The 19,180-nt window shown below is 41.9% G+C and overlaps 1 long non-coding RNA gene across 1 annotated transcript; it reads left to right on the top strand.

The window, feature by feature from the left end:
- Positions 1 to 124: 124 nt before the first annotated feature.
- On the top strand, positions 125 to 17,548 carry LOC118497548. Its single transcript, XR_004900073.1, has 2 exons — positions 125 to 333; positions 17,227 to 17,548. It is a non-coding gene; the product is annotated as an uncharacterized LOC118497548 (long non-coding RNA).
- The last annotated feature ends 1,632 nt before the right edge of the window (positions 17,549 to 19,180 follow it).

Here is a 19,180-nt window from a genome sequence, read left to right as displayed (position 1 = left end):
GCTTGTAAGGGACCATGGAAACACTCCCGCAGAGGCCACTACGGCCTGGGACTGGGCGCGGCAGGGTGGGGTGGGGCGGGGCGCTAGGGTGGAGCTGATATTCTCCGAGGCTGCCCTAGGGCAGGGGAGCCGGAGTTTGGCAGCGGCAGGCTGGACCCCGCGCCTGGAGCCTCTCTCAAGTCGAACTTTCTGCTCTCTTATCCTTGCAGTCGCTGCCACCATTTCACAGATGGAAGACCGGGGCATAGAGAGATCAAATGAGGCCCAAAGTCACGGGGCGGCTGCAATAGGGGAGGATTGAATTCGGTCAACGTGTCCCCAAGGCTGATCAAAGTATGAAAACTCTTGGGAGGGAACGGATCTAGCAGTACGCTAAGTTTGGAGCCAGCTTCTCCAGAGGGCCAGTGTGCGGCTGCGCCCTAAGGTTCCGGCTGGGTAAAAATATGAAGGGGCGGGGGCGGTGCCTGACCCAGAGCAATTGCAGCGAAGTCTCTGGGGCGCGGTGAGGCATTGGAAATTTTTTTAAAAAGTTACCAGGAATGTTGATGTGAAACTCAAAATTCGTGTCAGTCGCAATTGGACAGTTTCAGTGAGCTGCAGAAATTGCAGTTATGGATCAGTCTGTACTCCCAATAGTCAAATTCACCTGCCCCAGAAGCAGCTCTTCTCTTTGTTTCTTCCATGGGTGTGGGTTTATTATCTGTTTTTTAACTTTTGTTTGGGGGTCTATTTCTTTACCTTTGCAGCTTGGTTGTTTTTATTGACATTACAAAGAACAGCCTGTTGCAGATCTGATAGGAACATCAGAGATGAGTTTATTGGTATCAGGGCTTGAGTCCTTGTGGGGCAGTAGTTTTCTGGCACATCTTTACTGCTAACCTGAGGTATTGGGTAGGCCAAAAAGGTTTTTTTTTTTTTGTTTTGTCTGTGTGATGGCTCTAGTAGCACTTAGTTGTTTAACTTCATCTGAAACAATTTTGTTAGATTGTATTGTGACAGCTCCCTATCAGCGTGCATTAAAAAAACTCATCGAATTTGGTGAATTTTTGTGTAGCCATTTTAATATTGAAGATGGAAGAAAATATGCAACATTTTTGGCATATTATGCTTTATTATTCCAAGAAAGGTAAAAAGCAACTGAAACTCAAAAAAAATATGCGGTGTATGGAGAAGGTGCTGTGACTGATACAATGGGTCAAAGTGGTTTTGTGAGAAGTTTGGTGCTGGACCATCCACACAGTTGGGTAGACCAGTTGAAGTTGATAGCAATCAAATGGAGATGTTAATTAACAACCAGCTTCTACCATGTGAGAGGTAGCTGACATAAAATATCCCAATCAATACAATTATGAGTGAAAATTAAAAAAATGTGTCTTTTATTTTACAGAAAAAAAACCCTAAATGAACTTTTTGAGCATTTGCTTATTGGTGGCCAAGGGGAGAGGTTTAATTTTGTTCAAAAAATTTTTTTTCTTAGTTCTCAGAGTATGTTTTGCATATTTTTTGTTAAATTTATCCCTCAGTATTTTCTTCTGTTTGATAATTATTGTAAATGGAATTACTTTCTTAATTAGATTTTCAGACTGTTTATTGCAAATGTATAGAAATACAGTTGATTTTGTATTTTAATCTTAAATCCTACAACCTTGCTGGACTCGTTTATTAGTTCTAATAGGTTTTTAGTGAATTCCTTAGAGATCTTCTATTTTCTTGGGTTTTCTATATGCAAATTCTGTGTTTTGTGAATACTTTTACTTTTCTTTTTTCATTCTGAGTGTCTCTTATATCATTTTCATGCCTAGTTGCTTTGACTAGAACCTCCAGTACAATAATAAATAGAAGTGGTGAGCACAACATTTTTGGTTTTTTCCTGATCTTAGGGGCATCCAGTCTTTCATACTTCATACTTTATGAAATGATGATGTTAGCTGTGGATTTTTCATAGATGCCTTTTATCAGCTCGATGAATTTTGAATAGGAAGTCCCTTTGATTCCTAATTGGTTGACTGGGTTGAATTTTTTCAAATGCTTTTATTTGCTTGTTAAAATAATTATGTGGTTTTTATTTTTTTCTACTGATATAGTGTATTATGTTAATTCATTTTCAGATGTTAAGTCAGCTTGGTATTACTGGGATAATTATCATGTCCATATGTTTTTTTGAATATATTTTATTGATTATGCTATTACAGTTGTCCCATTTTCCCCCTTCACTCCCCTCCAACCTGTACACCCCCTCCCACCCACATTCCCCACCTTTAGTTCATGTCCGTGTGTCATACTAATAAGTTCTTTATTTTCTCCATTTCCCATACTATTCATACCCTCCCCCTGTCTATTTTCTACCTACCATCTATGCTACTTGTTCTATGTACCTTTTCCCCTTCTCTCCCCCTCCCACTCCCCTGTTGCTAATCCTCCATGTGATCTCCATTTCTGTGGTTCTGTTCCTATTCTAGTTGTCTGCTTAGTTTGTTTTGTTTTTGTTTTAGGTGTGGTTGGTAATAATTGTGAGTTTGCTGTCATTTTACTATACATTTTTAAATCTTCTTTTTCTTAGGTAAGTCCCTCTAACATTTCATATAATAAGGGCTGGGTGATGATGAACTCCTTTAACTTGACCTTATCTGAGAAGCACTTTATCTGTCCTCCCATTCTAAATAAAACCTTTGCTGGATAGAGCAATCTGGGATGTAGGTCCTTGCCTTTCATGACTTGGAATACTTCTTTCCAGCCCCCTCTTGCCTGTAAAGTCTCTTTTGAGAAACCAGCTAACAGTCTCATGGAAACTCCTTTGTAGGTAACTGTCTCCTTATCTCTTGCTGCTTCTAGGATTCTCTTCTTCATTTTAATTTTGGGTAATGTAATTATGATGTGTCTTGGTGTGTTCCTCCTTGGGTCCAACTTCTTTGGGACTCTCTGAGCTTCCTGGACTTCCTGGAAGTCTATTTCTTTTGCCAGAATGAGGAAGTTCTCTTTCATTATTTGTTCAAATAAGTTTTCAGTTTCTTGGTCTTCCTCTTCTCCTTCTGCACCCCTATGATTTGGATGTTGGACTGTTTAAAGATGTCCTGGAGGTTCCTAAGCGTCTCCTCATTTTTTTTGAATTTTTGTTTCTTCCTTCTTTTCTGTTTGGTTGTTTCTTTCTTCCTTCTGGTCCACTCCATTGATTTGATTCCCAGTTTCCTTCCCATCACTATTGGTTCCTTGTACATTTTCCTTTATTTCACTTAGTGTTGCCTTCATTTTTTCATCTAATTTGCAACCAAATTCTGTGAGCATCCCGATCACTAGTGCTGAGAACTGTGTATCTGGTAGGTTGGCTAGCTTTTCGTCACTTAGTTGTATTTGTTCTGGAGCTTTGATCTGTTCTTTCATTTGGGCCATTTTTTTTGTCTTGACGCGCCTGTTATGTAGTGAGGGTCAGAGCCTTAGGTGTCACCAGGATGGGGCAACCCAGTCACTGTGTTGTGATGCTGTATGTGGGGCAGGGGTCTGAGAGGGAACAATGGCGCTTGCTCCACTCTCTGCCGGCTTTCAGTCCCTTCTGCCACTTCCCCCAAGCAAACTGGGCCCTTCTGGTGCTGATTCCCGTGTAGGTGGGTTTGTGTACTTTCTAGGACCCTGTGGGTCTCTCCAATGAACTCTCCTGTGAGGCTGGGGGTCTCTCCCAGCACCTCAACCCACACAGGTATTTTCAATTGGTGTTTTGAGGCTTTATTTCCCCATGCTGATACCCTGTGTTGTGTGGTCTGTTTCACTCCCCAGTTTTGCCTTGTTTATCCGCTTGCAATTGTGGGACCACCTGGCCTGCCAGCCGCATTGTGCACTGTGCCCCTGCACAATCTGCTGCCTCCCTGGGTCCACCAGCTGCTGCTTTTTTTTTTTTTTTTGACTCCTCTCCGCCCTGCCACCCAACTCCACCCCTCCTACCGGTCTGGATGAATGTGTCTACTTTAACTTCTTGGTTGTCAGACTTCCATACAGTTCAATTTTCTGTCAGTACTGGTTGTTTTTTTGTTTCTAAATTTTTGTTGTCCTTATTTTGGTTGTATGAGGAGGCACAGTTTGTCTACCTACGCCTCCATCTTGGCCGGCAGTCTACATGTGTTTTTAACATAAATGATTAACATGTTATTCTTGAAAGTCTTTCCAGATGGTGCTCTTGGTTTCATTATGTCCTCATTTACCACTTTCCAGGCATCCTGGCTTGGCCGTGTGGCTGTTGCATGAATCAGAAGACCCCTCTCTTGCTGGTGGACATTGGAGTGGTGTGGGTTTTTTTTGTTTTTGTTTTTTCTGAATGTCACCACAATAGACAAAGCTGGGATGGCACTTCCCTCACATACAGGTTTTTTGTGCTGGAGTTTTTTTGTTTTTTGTTTTTAATTGATTTTAGGGAGGAGGAGGGAGAGAGAAATAGAAAGAAACATTGACTTCTTGTTTGATTTCTTTATGCATTTGTTGGTTGATTCTTGTATGTGCCTTGATCTGGGATCAAACCCACAACGTTGGTATATTGGGATGACACTAACCAACTGAACTACTGGGCCAGGGCCTATGTGCATGTGAGTTTTTCAAAGACAAAGTTGAGAGAGGATTTCTGAGTGTAGTATGTACAAGCCACACTGATTTCCCCCTGCTTGAGCTTTTCTGGAGTACCCATTCCTTCATACCCTGCTAGAACTGGAGCCTGTCAATATCAGGGACAGTATCTCATTGTTATTTTAATCCATATTTTCCTTGCTTACAAAGTGGAGTTGGGGATCCTTTCAGATGCTTATTGGACATTTGCATGTCTTCTGTGAATTGCCTGTTTATGTCCTTTGCTCAGTATTTCAGTTGTGTTGTTTGTTTTTCTTACAGATTTGTAGGTGGAATTTATATTAGATAAGAATCCGTTGCCTTTTATAGATGTAGTCAATATTATCTCTCGGTCTTTCATTTGCCTTTTGACTTTGTGGGAGTCTTTCATCTTTTTATTTAGTTATACTGTCTTTTAAGTCCTTTGATCAGTTTGCAGTGTTCTTAATCTAGGTCTTGCATGTTTCTTGCAAGGTATGGTGAATGGGACAATTTTCCTATTAATTTAGAAAATATGTATTTTATTGATTATGCTACTACAGTTGTCCCATTTTTTTCTCCCTTTTACCCCCTCCACCTTGTACCATCCTCCCTCCAGCATTCCCCCTGCCTTAGTTAATGTTCATGTGTCATACATATAAGTTCTTTGGCTTCTACATTTCCTGTACTATTCCCAACATCCCCCTGTCAATTTTGTACCTACCAATTATGCTTCTTATTCCCTGTACCTTCTCCCCAGTTCTCCCCCTTCCCCTGCCCACTGATAACCCTCCATTTGATCTCCATTTCTATGATTCTGTTCCTGTTCTAGTTGTTTGCTTAGTTTGTTTTTGTTTTTGTGGTTCAGTTGTTCATAGTTGTGAGTTTGTTGTCATTTTACTGTTCATAGTTTTGATCTTCTTTTTCTTATAGAAGCCCCTTTCACATTTCATATAATAAGGGCTTGGTGATGATCAACTCCTTTAACTTGACCTTATCTGAGAAGCACTTTATCTGCCCTTCCATTCTAAATGATAGCTTTGCTGGATAGAGTAATTTTCTATGTAGGTCCTTGCCTTTCATGACTTGGAATACTTCTTTCCAGCCCCTTCTTGCCTGCAAGGTCTCTTGAAAAATCAGCTGATAGTCTTATGGAAACTCCTTTGTAGGTAACTGTCTCTTTTTCTCTTGCTGCTTTTAAGATTCTCTTCTTACCTTTCATCTTGGATAATGTAGTTATGATGTGCCTTGGTGTGTGCTTCCTTGGGTCCAACTTCTTTGGGACTCTCTGAGCTTCCTGGACTTCCTGGAAGCCTATTTCCTTTTCCAGATTGGGGAAGTTCTTCTTCATTATTTTTTCAGATAAGATTTCAACTTCTTGCTCTTTCTCTTCTCCTCTGGGACCTCTATGATTCAGATGTTGGAGTGTTTAAAAATGTCCCAGAGGTTCCTAAGCCTCTCCTCCTGAGTTTTTTGAATTCTTGTTTCTTCATTCTGTTCTGGTTGAATGTTTATTTCTTCCTTCTGCTCCATTGATTTGAGTCCCAGTTTCCTTCCTTTTACTGTTGGTTCCCTGTATATTTTTCTTTATTTCATTTTATATAGCCTTCACTTCTTCCTTTATTTGATATGCATACTCAATAATTTTTGTGAGCATCCTGATTACCAGTGTTTTGAACTCTGCATCTGATGGGTTGGCTATTTCCCCGTTGCTTAGTTCTTTTTCTGGAACTTTGATCTGTTCTTTCATTTGGGTGGTATTTCTTTGTCTTGGCACACCTGTTACATTGTAAAGGGCGGAGGCTTAGGTGTTCTCCAGGATGGGACAACCCAAGTGGCTGCTGTATGTGGGGGAGGGGTCAGAGAGGGAACAATGCCAATTGCTCAGCTCTTGGCCAGCTTTCAGTCATTTCCCCTGCTACCCACAAGCTAATTGAGTCTTTCTGGTGCTGATTCCCAGGTGGGTGACTTTGTGTATGTTCTTGGTCCCTGTGGGTCCTTCCAGTGAACTCTCCTGTGAGACTGGGAGTTTATCCACTGTTGCAACCCCCACAGATTTTTACAGCCAGATGTTTTGAAGCTTTATTCCCCACACTGGGATCCTGGGTTGTGTGGTCTGTCTCACTCCCCATTTGTTCCTCCCAGTTTATCCACATTGAATGTGGGACCACCTGGTCTGCCAGCCAAGGTCTCACCCACCTGGTCCGGCAGCTGCTACTTTGTTGTGTGTCCTTTCTGCTCTGGCTACTCATCTCTGTCTCTCCTACCAGTCTGGATGAATGTTTCTTCTTCAACTTGTTGGTTGTTGGACTTCTATACAGTTCTATTTTCTGGCAGTTCTGGTTGTTTTTGTGTTTAAATTGGTTGTTGTCTTTCTTTTGGTTGTATGAGGATGCAAAGTGTATCTACTTACACCTCCATCTTGGCTGGAAGTGCAGGAATGGACTTCTGATTCTTATACCAATGTAGATAAATTTGTACATTGTGCAGTAGAGAGGTTATGATTCCATTTATATGAATGTTAAGAAAATGCCAGTTAATCTATAGAGAGCAGATCAGTAGTTGCCTATGTGGTTGAGGGACTGACTGAGAAGGGTCACAAAAGAACTTTTGGGGGTGATGGAAATGCTCTTTATTTTGGTAAGGATGTGGGTATGTTTTTTTTAAAAACTCATTTAACCTGGCTGGCGTAGCTCAGTGGATTGAGCGCGGGCTGGGAACCAAAGTGTCCCAGGTTCGATTCCCAGCCAGGGTACATTCCTGGGTTGCAGGCCATAACCCCCAGCAACCGCACATTGATGTTTCTCTCTATCTCTCTGCCTCTATCTCTATCTCCCTCCCTTCCCTCTCTAAAAATAAATAAATAAAATCTTTTAAAAATAAAAAAACTCATTTAATTGTACACTTAAGATCTGGTCATTTCACTAAATGAAAGTTAATCTCATTAAAAATGTTATAACAATCAAAGTCATGTTGACAGCAGTCTGGATCTTCACCCCAGCCTGCCCACCTTCAGTTCCAGGCAAGAAGAGTTCTAACACTTCTTGCCCATTGCCTGTGTCCTCATTGAAGGGCCAGGCCTCGATTTGGGGGCTGCTTCATCACCCCACATTTCTACCTCCTGTTCAATTCCAGTGTAAGGGGTTCCAGATAAAGGGTCATCTGGGCTAGTTGAGAAGAAATGTGCACACTCTATTAGCTGCTTCCTGGGAAGTCCAAAGATGGCACTGGCTTCTGGGTGGGGTGGCTCCAGGGTGTCTGGCAATACCTTATGGACCTACTCATTCTCCATCTCTTGGCTCTGCTTCCTTTCGGGCTACTTCCATTTCAGGCAGGAGAGGCATTGTCTGCTAGTGGCCCCAGACTGACACCCCATTGCTTCACCCACTCGGGGTAGAGTTTCCCATTGCTTTGAAATCTTGGGCTGAGTTTGTAAGCCAGAGTTGGGTCTCAAGCTTTTCCTGGATGTAATCTCTGAGATCAGGGGAAGGAATATAAAATGTGCAATGGTTGGCTCAGGTCTGGGTCACAGGCAGGTCCCTGGGCCTGCAGGGTGGGGATATGGTTGCCAATCTGCTCCACTCACCACCTGGGCTGAGCAGAGGGCCCAAAGACAACCAGGACCGAGGGAAAGAAGGCTGGGTTGGCAAAGCCCACAGTGTCCCCTTGTGGTCCTGGTGACACATCAGCATGTGTTCCTGAATGACTCAAAAGACCCTCTAGGGGACCCATGAAAAGTGCCTTCATTGCTGAGCAGAAAAGCAAAACAAAGCAAAAAACATCGGGAGAAAGATACATGCAATGGGATAGTGTTATGCTTAAAAAAACCTCCAAGACTGCCCTGACCGGTGTGGCTCAGTTGGTTGGTCATTGTCCCACAAAGCAAGGGGTCACTGGTTCAACACCTAATGTTTCTCTTCCTCTCTTTTTCCCTCCTTTCCCCAGCTCTCTCAAACAGCAAAACAAAACAAAAAACCCAAGACCAAAGTTGAATGGTGTATTTTCTATGGGTACACATATAGGCATGTTAAACAAATTTTCTGTAGGGTCAGAAAGGCACATATTAAATTTATTTTAGTGTTTACTTCTGGAAAGGTGGGGAGGAGACCAGAATGAGGTGTCAAGAGGGCTTTGGCTTTATATATACTGGACTAAATCCTAAAATTTAAAGGTAATTTACATATAATAAAACACTGTTTTTGATGTATAGTTTTTAGCTTGGACAAATGTATAAAGTCATGCCACTACCACAACAATCATGGTAAAGAACAGTTTCATCACCCCTAAAATATCCTTTCTGGTTTACTCCTAGGTAGTTAACCAGTCCACGATCCCAGCCTCTGGTCTACTGGCTTGCCCTAACATTTGCCTGTTAGAGAGTATCATATAAATGGAATCATACAGTATGGAGCTTTGTAAGTCTGGTTCCTTTCATCCATGTTGAGATTCATCCACATTGTTGTATGTATCAACAGTTTGTTCCTTGTTTTCTGCCAAGTAGTATTTCATTGTTTCCATGTACCAGAGTTTATCTTATTGAAGGACAGTTGGGTTATTTCTAGTGTGGACTCTGAAAGAAGAAAAAGACCTACTAAGAATGGCTCCTTGTGGATAACTGGGCTCAAATAAAAAGCAAGAGCCTGGCAGTCATTTCGGCACAGTGTCCTGCCACACAGGCTGCACTTCCTGGAGAGGCCTCTGTCCTAAACTGTCTGCCAGCGTGTGCTGCTGTCTTCTGAGGCAGCCTGTATAAAAGTTTCCCAGAATCCTATTTCAACCAATAGGATTGAGGCTTTCCCCATCCAGTCAGAGCTGCATAGCTCCAGTCAATTGGAACGACTCTATTCTGACCAATCAAGGCAGTGCATTTTAAACAATCAAACTGAGGATTTGGTGGTCTCATTTGGATGAGGATGGACCCATCAAGAACCAGGGGTGGAGACTTCTGTCCATAAAAGCCAGCTCCCCTTTGGCTTGGAGGAGCCCACTCTCCCTTTTCATGTAAGACTGAAGACTCATCTCCCTGGCTGAGCACAAAGCAGAGTGGCACGGAGCAGAGCAGACCAAGGAGGAGTAGCCCTATCTAGCCAGAGAGAGGCCAGGCTAGAGAGGGGGTGGTTCTGCAGCCGTGCTGTATCACAGTTGAGCTGTTTTGCCCTGAATAAAGTTTTCTTCTTCACAACACCCCAAACTGGGGATTCTTATTGGTGTTGATTTGGTGCCACTGGCCACTCATTGACACTAGTTTTTGTCCATTATGAATAAAATTGCTATAAAGATTCAAATACAGATGTGTGTGAACATAAGTTTTAATTTCCCTGGGGCAGTGGTTTTCAACTGGTGTACCACAAGAAATTTAAAAACATACACTACCTGACTAGTCAGGGGCACTGACTCCTTTTCCCGTTCATCATTAAATAACAACATGAAAACAGCCAATACATTGATAGCCATCTTGTGTGAATGTATCAAAAGTATACCTATTTTTGTCACGTCAGCAAAAAGTATATTTTTTGGAGTGCCACAGAAGTTTAGTAATTAGTTTATGTGTGTCATGAGGTTGAAAAATCGCTGCTGTAAGGCAAACACTTATGAGTGGGATTGTTGGATTGTTGGAGAAATGTATGTTGACCTTTATAAGAAACTGCACACTGGTTTCCACAATGCCCATGCCATTTTTAAAAAATGCATTTCTATTTTTTTAAGATATTGCTTATTTATTTTTAGACATAAGGGAAGGAAGGGTAAAAGAGAGGGAGAGAAACATTGGTGTGCAAGAGAAACAGCGATCAGCTACCTCACACACTCCCCCCACTGGGGACCTGGCCTGCAACCCAGGCGTGAGCTTTGTCTGGGAATCCCCCTAGGCCATGCCGCTCAGGGCACCTAGACCATTTTTTATTTCCACAAGCATTGTATGAGAATTCATGTTGCTCTGCTACTTCAACCAGCCCTTGGTACCTGCAGTGTTGTTATTTTAGCCATTCCAATAAGTGTGTAATGGTTTCTATTTGTGGTTTGAATTTTTTTTAAATTTTGAACTAATTTCAGACTTACTGCAAAAATAGCATTGAGTGTTCCTATATACTCTTTACTCAACATCCCTAATATCAAGATATGTATCATGGTCTATTTATTGCAAGAAATGAACATTGGTGCCATATGATTAACTAAACTACAGACTTTTCAGATTTTCATGGTTTTTCACTAGTGTTCATTTTTGATTCCAGGACCCAGTCTGGAATCCCGTGTTGCCGTCTTCATATCTCCTTAGTCTCCTCAGTAGGTGACACTTCCTCAGTCTTCATGACTTTGCCTTTTATGACTGGGACACTTTTGAAGAGGACTCGTCAGGTGTTTTGTGGTATGTCCTTCAATTTAGATTTTTCTGATGTTTTTTCATAGTTAATTAGACGGTGTTATCGAGTTTTGGGGGAGAATACCATACAGGTTTTTTTTTTAAAGAACTTTATTATTTTCTGACTCTGCCAGATCATCTGTGTATTGCACAGATTGCAGCCCTAGAATCATTCTTCCCCAAGGGTCCTGGTTCCTTATATTAGAGAGCAGTATTTAGAAATCAAGTTCTGGGTACTGGGTGTGCTTATTGCTACTGGGGTGTCACTGCTTCTAGGCCCTCTCAGCAGAGTTGGGGAATTTTAGGTATGTAGTCTAAACATGCATATGCACATATCTGTATTTCTGTATGTCCATGTACATGCTTTAAAAAAGGAGATCATACTGACATTTCTGACTCCAGTCCAGCACCATAGTATTTGTTCTAACATACCTCCTTGCTTTTTCTTTCTCAGTCAGTGAAAAACCTGTCTCTCTCATGATTTCTGATACATTTATTTATTTGTTCAACTCTGCATGTGGTATCGTTTCAGAATTCATAGCCTGTGTCTGTTTGAGGAACATATTTGTCAACCAGAGTGTTTCTCTACAGCTTTTTTCTTTAGTTGTACAATATCTAGTCAAAATATTGTCTTTGCTCCTTTCTTCTTCATCGGTTTCAGTGTGGGTGATCCACCCATTTGCAAACATTCACTTGTCACATGGTGCATTCCATCTCAATTCCGTGACATTAGGGGCAATTTCTAAATATTTTCATACAGTAAAATTTACTCTGTATGGTGTACAGAGCTACAATTTTTTGACAAATTACACAAACTGATTTTGCAATGTTGAACCAGCCTTGCGTCCCTGGGATAAACTCCATTTGGTTGTGATTTATTATCATTTTAATATATTGCTGGGTCAAATCTGCTAATTATTTGTTGAGGAATTTCATATCAATGTTCATGTGGTATATTGGTCTGTAGTTTTCTTTTCTTGTAAAGCCTTTCTCTGGGTTTGGTATCAGGATAAATCTGTCCTCAGATAGTGAATTGGGAAGTACCTCTCCTGTTTTATTTTCCTAAAAAGGTTGTGTAGAATTGATAAGATTTCTTCCTTTATTGTTTGGTAGAATTCACCAGTGAAACCATCTGGGCATGAAACTTTCTTTGTTGGAAGGCTTTCATTACGTATTCCTTCTCTGATCCATCTAGTACTGCTCACTTTATTTATCTGTTTCTTCTTGAGTGGGCTTTGGTAACTTGCTATAAAGCTAAACAACTCAACAATCCAGCTCCTAGATATTTACCCAAGTGAATTGAAAACTTATGTGCATACCCAAACCTTTTAATTCAGAAGTTCATGGCAAGTTGTAGGACACACTATAGGAATATCAGAGAATGGCAACTGCTTGGTGTCAATTCCCAGGGCTTCAACACCAGACACTCTAGTCTTCGGCCACTACTGGACACCTGACCCAGGATGGCCTACACAGAAGAGTGCCTGGCTCACCTGGGCCAATCAGAGACCTTTTACAGAATTTGGAACCTGAGTGGCTTTCCTATAATGGGCAGATTCAGGTGTTGTGGGTGGTGAAACAGCCATGTTTTCTGCCATGTGGTTGCAGGAAACAGAAGAACCTGGGGGAATATAATAGATTAGGCACAGGGAAAGAGACTGGGAGAGAGATTTGAACCACAAGATTTGTTCCCAAATTTCCCTGTGCATTCCTGTCCTGAGCTCTGGGACACATCCCAGGCCACATTCTTTTAGGAAAATTTGAGTCAGGTTTCTATTACTTGCAGTAGAGAGTGTTCTAATGCTCAAATGCGTCTCCTTGGCAATTTGTTTTCTTCTAGAGAGGAGAGTTTTCCCATATCACCGTCGCTTTCTCTCAGCTGGCTTCCTCCTCCTTAGTGTAAGTGGTGAGCCACTGTGGTGAAGCCAAGCCACGCAGCTCCTCAGTTTGATCTTTCATAAAGTGAGGTAAATCCACCCTGACTTACTGCAGGGAGGGTCTTGCCTGGAGAGGGCACTCAAAGGACCACCTGGACTGGGATGTTGTAAGGGGGGACACTTAGCCTGAAGATCACCTGACTTTTGGGCTAAGATACATCAAAGAGTGACAATGACAATTGAGATAAAGATTTGGGATTTTCGTCTCCCAAGGAACAAAAAAAACCCAAACTAGTTACCTTGAAGGTGTTAAAATGTTCTTGAGAGCTATTATTATTATTATTACTATTATTTTAATCTTTATTGATTTATTTCACTTTTTTGTTTTTCTTTTTTAAATTATATTTTATTGATTATGCTATTACAGTTGTCTCAAATTTTACCCTTTTGTCCTCCTCCACCCAGCGACCCTTACTTCCTCAGGCTATCCTCACACCATTGTTCATGTCCATGGGTCATGCATGTAAGTTCTTTGGCTACTCCATTTCCTATACTGTACTTTACATCCCCTTGGCTATTCTGTAATTACCTATTTGTATTTCTTAATCCCCTCGCCTCTTCACCCATTCCCCCACACCTCCCTCCATCTGGCAACCATCAAAATATCCATGCTCTTCATATCCATGATTCTGCCTCTGTTCTTGTTTGCTTAGTTTGTTTTTTAGATTCAATTGTTGATAGATGTGTATTTATTGCCATTTTATTGTTCATAGCTTTGATCTTTAAAAAAATAAATCTCTTACATTTTATATAATAGTGGTTTGGTGATGATGAACTCCTTTAGTTTGTTCTTATCTGGAAAGCCCTTTATCTGCACTTTGATTCTAAATGATAGCTTTGCTGGGTGGAGCAGTCTTGACTCTAGGTCCCTGCTTTCCATGTCTTTGAATATTTCTTGCCAACCCCCTCCAGCCTACAAAGTTTCTTTTGAGAAATCAGCTGACAGTCTTATGGGAACTCCCCTATAGGTAACTAACTGTTTTTCTCTTGCTGCTTTAAAGATTCTCTCTTTATCATTAACCTTTGGCATTTTAATTATGATGTGTCTTAGGGTGGGCCTCTTTTCACTCGTCTTGTTTGGGACTCTGTGTTTCCTGAATTTGCTTGTCTATTTCCTTCACCAAATTAGTGAAGTTGTCTTTCATTATTTTTTCAAATAGATTTCCAGTTTCTTGCTCTTTCTCTTCTTCTGGCACTCCTATGATGTGAATATTGGAACACTTTCAGTTGTCCCAGAGACTGCTTATACTACCTTCATTTATTTGTGTTCTTTTTTTCTTCTTCTTGTTCTGATTGGTTGATTTTTGTTTCCTTATGTTCCAAATCATTGATTTGATTCTCAGATTCTTCCACTTTACTGTTGTTCCTTTGTAAGTTATTCTTTATTTCAGTTAGTGTATCCTTTGTTTCTGATTGGATATTTGTTATGGTTTTGAGGTCCTCACTAAATTCCTTGAGTATCCTTATAACCAGTGTTTTGAACTCTGCATCTAATAGATTGCTTATTTCCATTTTGCTTTGTTCTTTTCCTAGAGTTTGGATTTGTTCTTTCATTTTGACCATGTTTCTTTGTCTCTTTGTTTTGGCAGCCTCCTTGTGTTTGTTTTTATATATTAGGTAGAGCTGCTTTGACTCTGTGTCTTGGTAATGTGGCCTAGTGTAGTAGATGCCCTGTAGGGTCCAGTGGCATAGCCTCCTTTATCACCCAAGCTGGGTATTTGAGGTGCACTCTTCATGTGGACTTGAGATGTACCCTTCTCTTGTAGTTAAGCCTTGATTGATGTTGGCAGGTAAATGGGAGTGATTTACCCAGGCCAGTCAACTGCACATGATAGGGGACTGGAAAGTTGGAAAATTTTGGTTTAAGTGATAGCTAATAAACTTAGTAATCAATGCATGTAAAAGCTGTTGTTCCAGGGACTGAAGGTATGACCCACCTTGATTCCAGGAGACCATAAGCAGTTTCACTTTTGTGTGTCAGGAGGACTGCAAGCAATTCAAGATGGTATTTGAGCCATTGTAGTCCAGAGTGAGATGACCACTGCCCAGGACACAGCTAAAGGTCACCACCCAGGATGAGAATGCTGCAGTTTTTTTAATCCACTTAACTTTTCCCTGAATTCCAAACCCCTTACCTACACTTTGTTCTCCTTATAAAATGGGCCATTTTAAAATGGAATTTAAGATGATCTGGTAGGATACATATTTGCTGTTTTCTCCGACCATCTGAATAAAGTGCCTGTAAAGATTCAATTCCTGTCTCTGCTTGTTGGGTCTGGTAGGTGACAGGCAGCACAAACATTGGCTTTTCTGGTTTCACAAGGACTGGCTGTGACCACTGACCACCATCCTCCACATTCCACCCTCTGTGGAGGATCAGCTGTGCAGGAGCAGGGTGGAGTTGCTCTGATGTGGTCTGTAGCTGTCCACTGGCTGTGCAGGGTCTGGGGTTTCCCTGGTCTGATGGTGCAGGCCAAGGTCAGCCCCACCCTGTGTTCTGCCCGGGGCCACCCTGCATTTGCTATAAAGCAATCTGAGGTGGCTGCTACTTGTGCTGGGCTTGGAGATTCCCAGGCAAAGCTAAGCTGTGAATCCAGGCTGGCTGCTGCTAGTGCTGGGTCTGGGGCCACTAAGCAAGAGGTACGAGGGCTGGGGGCTCACTGAGGCTGGCTGCTACTTGTCTGAAAGGATTTAGGAAGTTGTGAAGCATGAGCCAAGACCAGCCATTCAAACTGAAAATTCATAGTTAACATTTGGGTGGGCCTGTAAGTTGGGTAAGTCTCAGGGGATCTCCAAGGTAGGGCAAATGGTGTTAGCCTTGTTGATGGAGTCTCAGACATGGCACCCACCTACCAGCTCTGTGGCTTTTTTAGGGGAGGGCTCAGAAGAAGGACAGTGGCTTCTGCCTACCTTTCTGTCTGGGAGAAGCTGTCCCCCAGCTCTCGCCTTGATGCCAGACACTTCAGTTCCTCCCTGTATGCAACTGGTGCCTTTCAGGCTGCTACACCTGTGCCTGAGTTCAGAGGGAGTGAGTCTGAGTAAATCTTTGAGTAGATTCTTTAAGAGGAACTTCTTGGGACTCCAGAATTTTCTTCCACTGACTCAATCCCCACTGGTTTTTATAGTCAGAAGTTATAGGGACTTATCTTCTTGGCACTGGAACCTTGGATTTGGGGACCCGATGTTGGGCTGAGACTCCTTGCTCCTGAGATATCCCTCCTGAGTTTTTATCCACTTCACATGGATGTGGGACAAGCCTGTTCCATGTCTCTGCCCCTCCTACCAGTCTGGATGGATGTGGTTTCTTTAATTCTGCAGTTGGCAGACTTCCATTCAACTCAATTTCTGAGTGATGATTGTTCCATATGTTAGTTTTAATTTTGATGTGGTTGTGCAAGGAGGTGTGCTGTGTTTACCTATGCTGCCATCTTGACCTGAAGTCAAGAGCTCTTATTATTATTGTTGTCATCATCATTATTGTTATAACTAGACTTAATTGTGGACCCACTTTAGGTGGGACCAAATTAGACTTTGGCTCTTGCTGAAAAAATTAAGGAAACTAGAGTTATTTTTACCTCTATTAATAGAATTTTTTTTAAACTAAAGAAAAATTATTATCTCTTGGTTTTCTAAGTAGCATAGAATGTTATTTAAATAAATAGTTGAATGTACGTTTGGGATGAACATATCTGTTCCTCATTCTCTAGGGGGAAAATTATGTCCTTGTTTTTTGTACAATTTTCTTTGCTGACAATAGGGATTCAAGTGTAAGAAAACCTGCACAAAGGATCTCGGTGACCTCCTGTCTGCATGCAATTCACTAGGTGCCAGAAATGATGTTAAGTTGAACTTGGCCTTGGTTACCTGAGAAAATGTAGATTTATATTTCCAATGCTAGATAACTTCCTTTTTTGTTGTTGTTGTCTGAGATTTAGGAGCTTGAAGGAAACCTATAAGCTTTTGGTGCTGATCGTTTCAGCTGCTGTGATGCTAATGATTCACATATTTTTTAAAAATCCTGGAAAGCTGCTAAAGGAGGAATTTCAAAGCACATTCTTTTTCTTGACAAATGTGCCCTCTGAGACGCTCAATGAGGCACAATTTTATTTGTTTTTTCCTGAGGGTCGTACATATTCCTCTTTATTTCTGAATACTTTTTTCCCTTAAATTGCAGAAGCTAGGAATAGGCAATTCACAAAGGAAGAAAAGCAAATAGACAATAAACATGAAAAGATGTTCAATCAAGTAAATGCAGACTGAAGCAATGAGATATTTTTCCTCCAGTCACGTAAGAACGTATTCTATAAAGGCTGTTGATAAGCCCCAAAGTTGCAGAGAAACCTAGCACTTTTTATGTCTATCTTCTAGGTACAATCTGGCGATGAGCTGCAGTGTTTTAACTGCTCCCTGTGGCTCAGAAACCAGACCTCCAGGCACTCAACTTAAAGACCTGGCTGATCCTTTGTGATGATGAAGACTGAGGCCATTCACTGAATGAAGCTTGCTCAGAACAGAGACAGGAAATGACCTCATGCCCACCAGCAGGGACGCACTAGACAGGTGACAAATCTGGCTGTCCCTGGAGGGGGGGGCAGGTGCTCAGAAGGAGGGGGCAGAACTTCATATGCGAATATGGGCTTATTGTGATTGTACTGCCAAATAAAACAATTACAAACCTTGCTTAGTATGATTCTGTTTCAATAGAAAATCTGTATATGTGTTTAAAAAAGTAGTCTGGCCAGTCACGAAAGGACAAATAACGCATGGTTCCATTTATGTGAGGTACCTGGAGGAGTCAAATCCACAGAAACAGCAAGTGGAATGGTGGTTGCCAGGGGCTGGGAGAGGGGAGAGTGGAGAGTTAGTACTCAATGAGATCTGAGTTTCCGTTTGGGAAGATGAGAGAGTTCTGGAGATGGATGGATGGTGGTAATAGCTGCACAGTACTGCACAATGTGAATGTACTTAATGCCCCTGAAAATAGATAAAATGATAAATTTCATGTTATGCATATTTTACCACAGTAAATCTTTTTGAAGCAGCCAGAAGAATATTTGCAAAATAAAGTGTTATTCTTTGTGTGGTCAGTCTTTGTTTGTTTTTTTCTTTACAATGAGCATTCATTATTTTTATATTCTGTGAGCCCATCTTGGCCAATCAGTGAGCTGTGGATTCATTGAATACTTCTATTTCCATTAAAATTTTAAAAATGTTATTATGTAGACCTGGAACCTGTCCCCACACTTTCCCTCAGGTGTTGCTGTTTGAAAATTTTTCCTTAAGAAGCTATGTGTAGTCCTTGCTACCCTCCCTTACCCCTTTCATCCCTACCCTATATTTCCCCAATGGAAGACTGAGGGGCCAGACCCTGGGCATGGGTCCTGCCACATTCCCTGGTAGAACATCAGTTTTGGCCCATGCAGCCAGTTCTTAACAACAGCAGGCACCACTGCCTTTTCTAACTACCAGGGGACTTTGTGGGACAGGGCGAGGACATTCTGGAGGCAGTCCATGGGCACCAGCTTGGCACTGGCAGTCCCAAGGACCAGCCACCAAACTCCTCACCCACATTTCCTGCCCCTGCTTCCTACCCCTACCCTCCCTGCTCTGGAATCAGGGCTTCAGAGAGGTGGTGATTGGCTGATCTTGGTCATGTGCCTGCCTGTCCATGCTTGCAGAGAGCAGAACAGAGTGTCAATTGATAGACATTTGGACTTTTCATAATGGCAAGGGGCAAAGTACCTGCAGAAGGAAACCGAGGCATGGGACCGTTTTACAATCCGTTCCCTCTGCCTCCAAACCTTTGCCTAATTAGCCCCTTGTTATTTACTTCTCAGCTGGAAGGCCACCTTTGCAGGCTTCGGCCACCCTGGTGCATCCCTCTGCCAGGCCACCTGTGGTCCCTCCATCCTGATCCCGTGGTTTATTTTCTGTACTGCACTTATCTTCCCTTCAGGGTGTTGTGCTCCCTTATTTACCTGGATGTTTAGAGTCACCTCTCCCTTAGTCCTTGTATTAGTCGGATACAGCTGCCATAACAGAATACCACAGTCAGGGCTAAACAACGGAAATGGCTTCTCTCACGGTTTTGAAACCTGGAAGTTCTAGATCAAGGTGTCAGCAGGTTTGATTTCTTGACACCTCTCTTCTTGGATTGCAGATGGCTGCCTTCCCCTTATGTTCTCATGTGGCCATTTTTCTCTGTGTGCTCATGCATCTCTGTCCAAATTCCCTCTTCCTATGAAGGCACTGGTCAGATGGGATTAAGGCCCATCCTAATGGCCTCAGTGTAAACTAATTACCTTTTTAAAGACTCTATCTT

This window comes from Phyllostomus discolor, chromosome 12 (genome assembly GCF_004126475.2).
Source record: "Phyllostomus discolor isolate MPI-MPIP mPhyDis1 chromosome 12, mPhyDis1.pri.v3, whole genome shotgun sequence".
In the NCBI taxonomy this organism is placed as follows: Eukaryota; Metazoa; Chordata; class Mammalia; order Chiroptera; family Phyllostomidae; genus Phyllostomus; species Phyllostomus discolor.
Note: the sequence above shows the minus strand (reverse complement) of the source record. Positions and strands in the feature narration are given on the sequence as shown.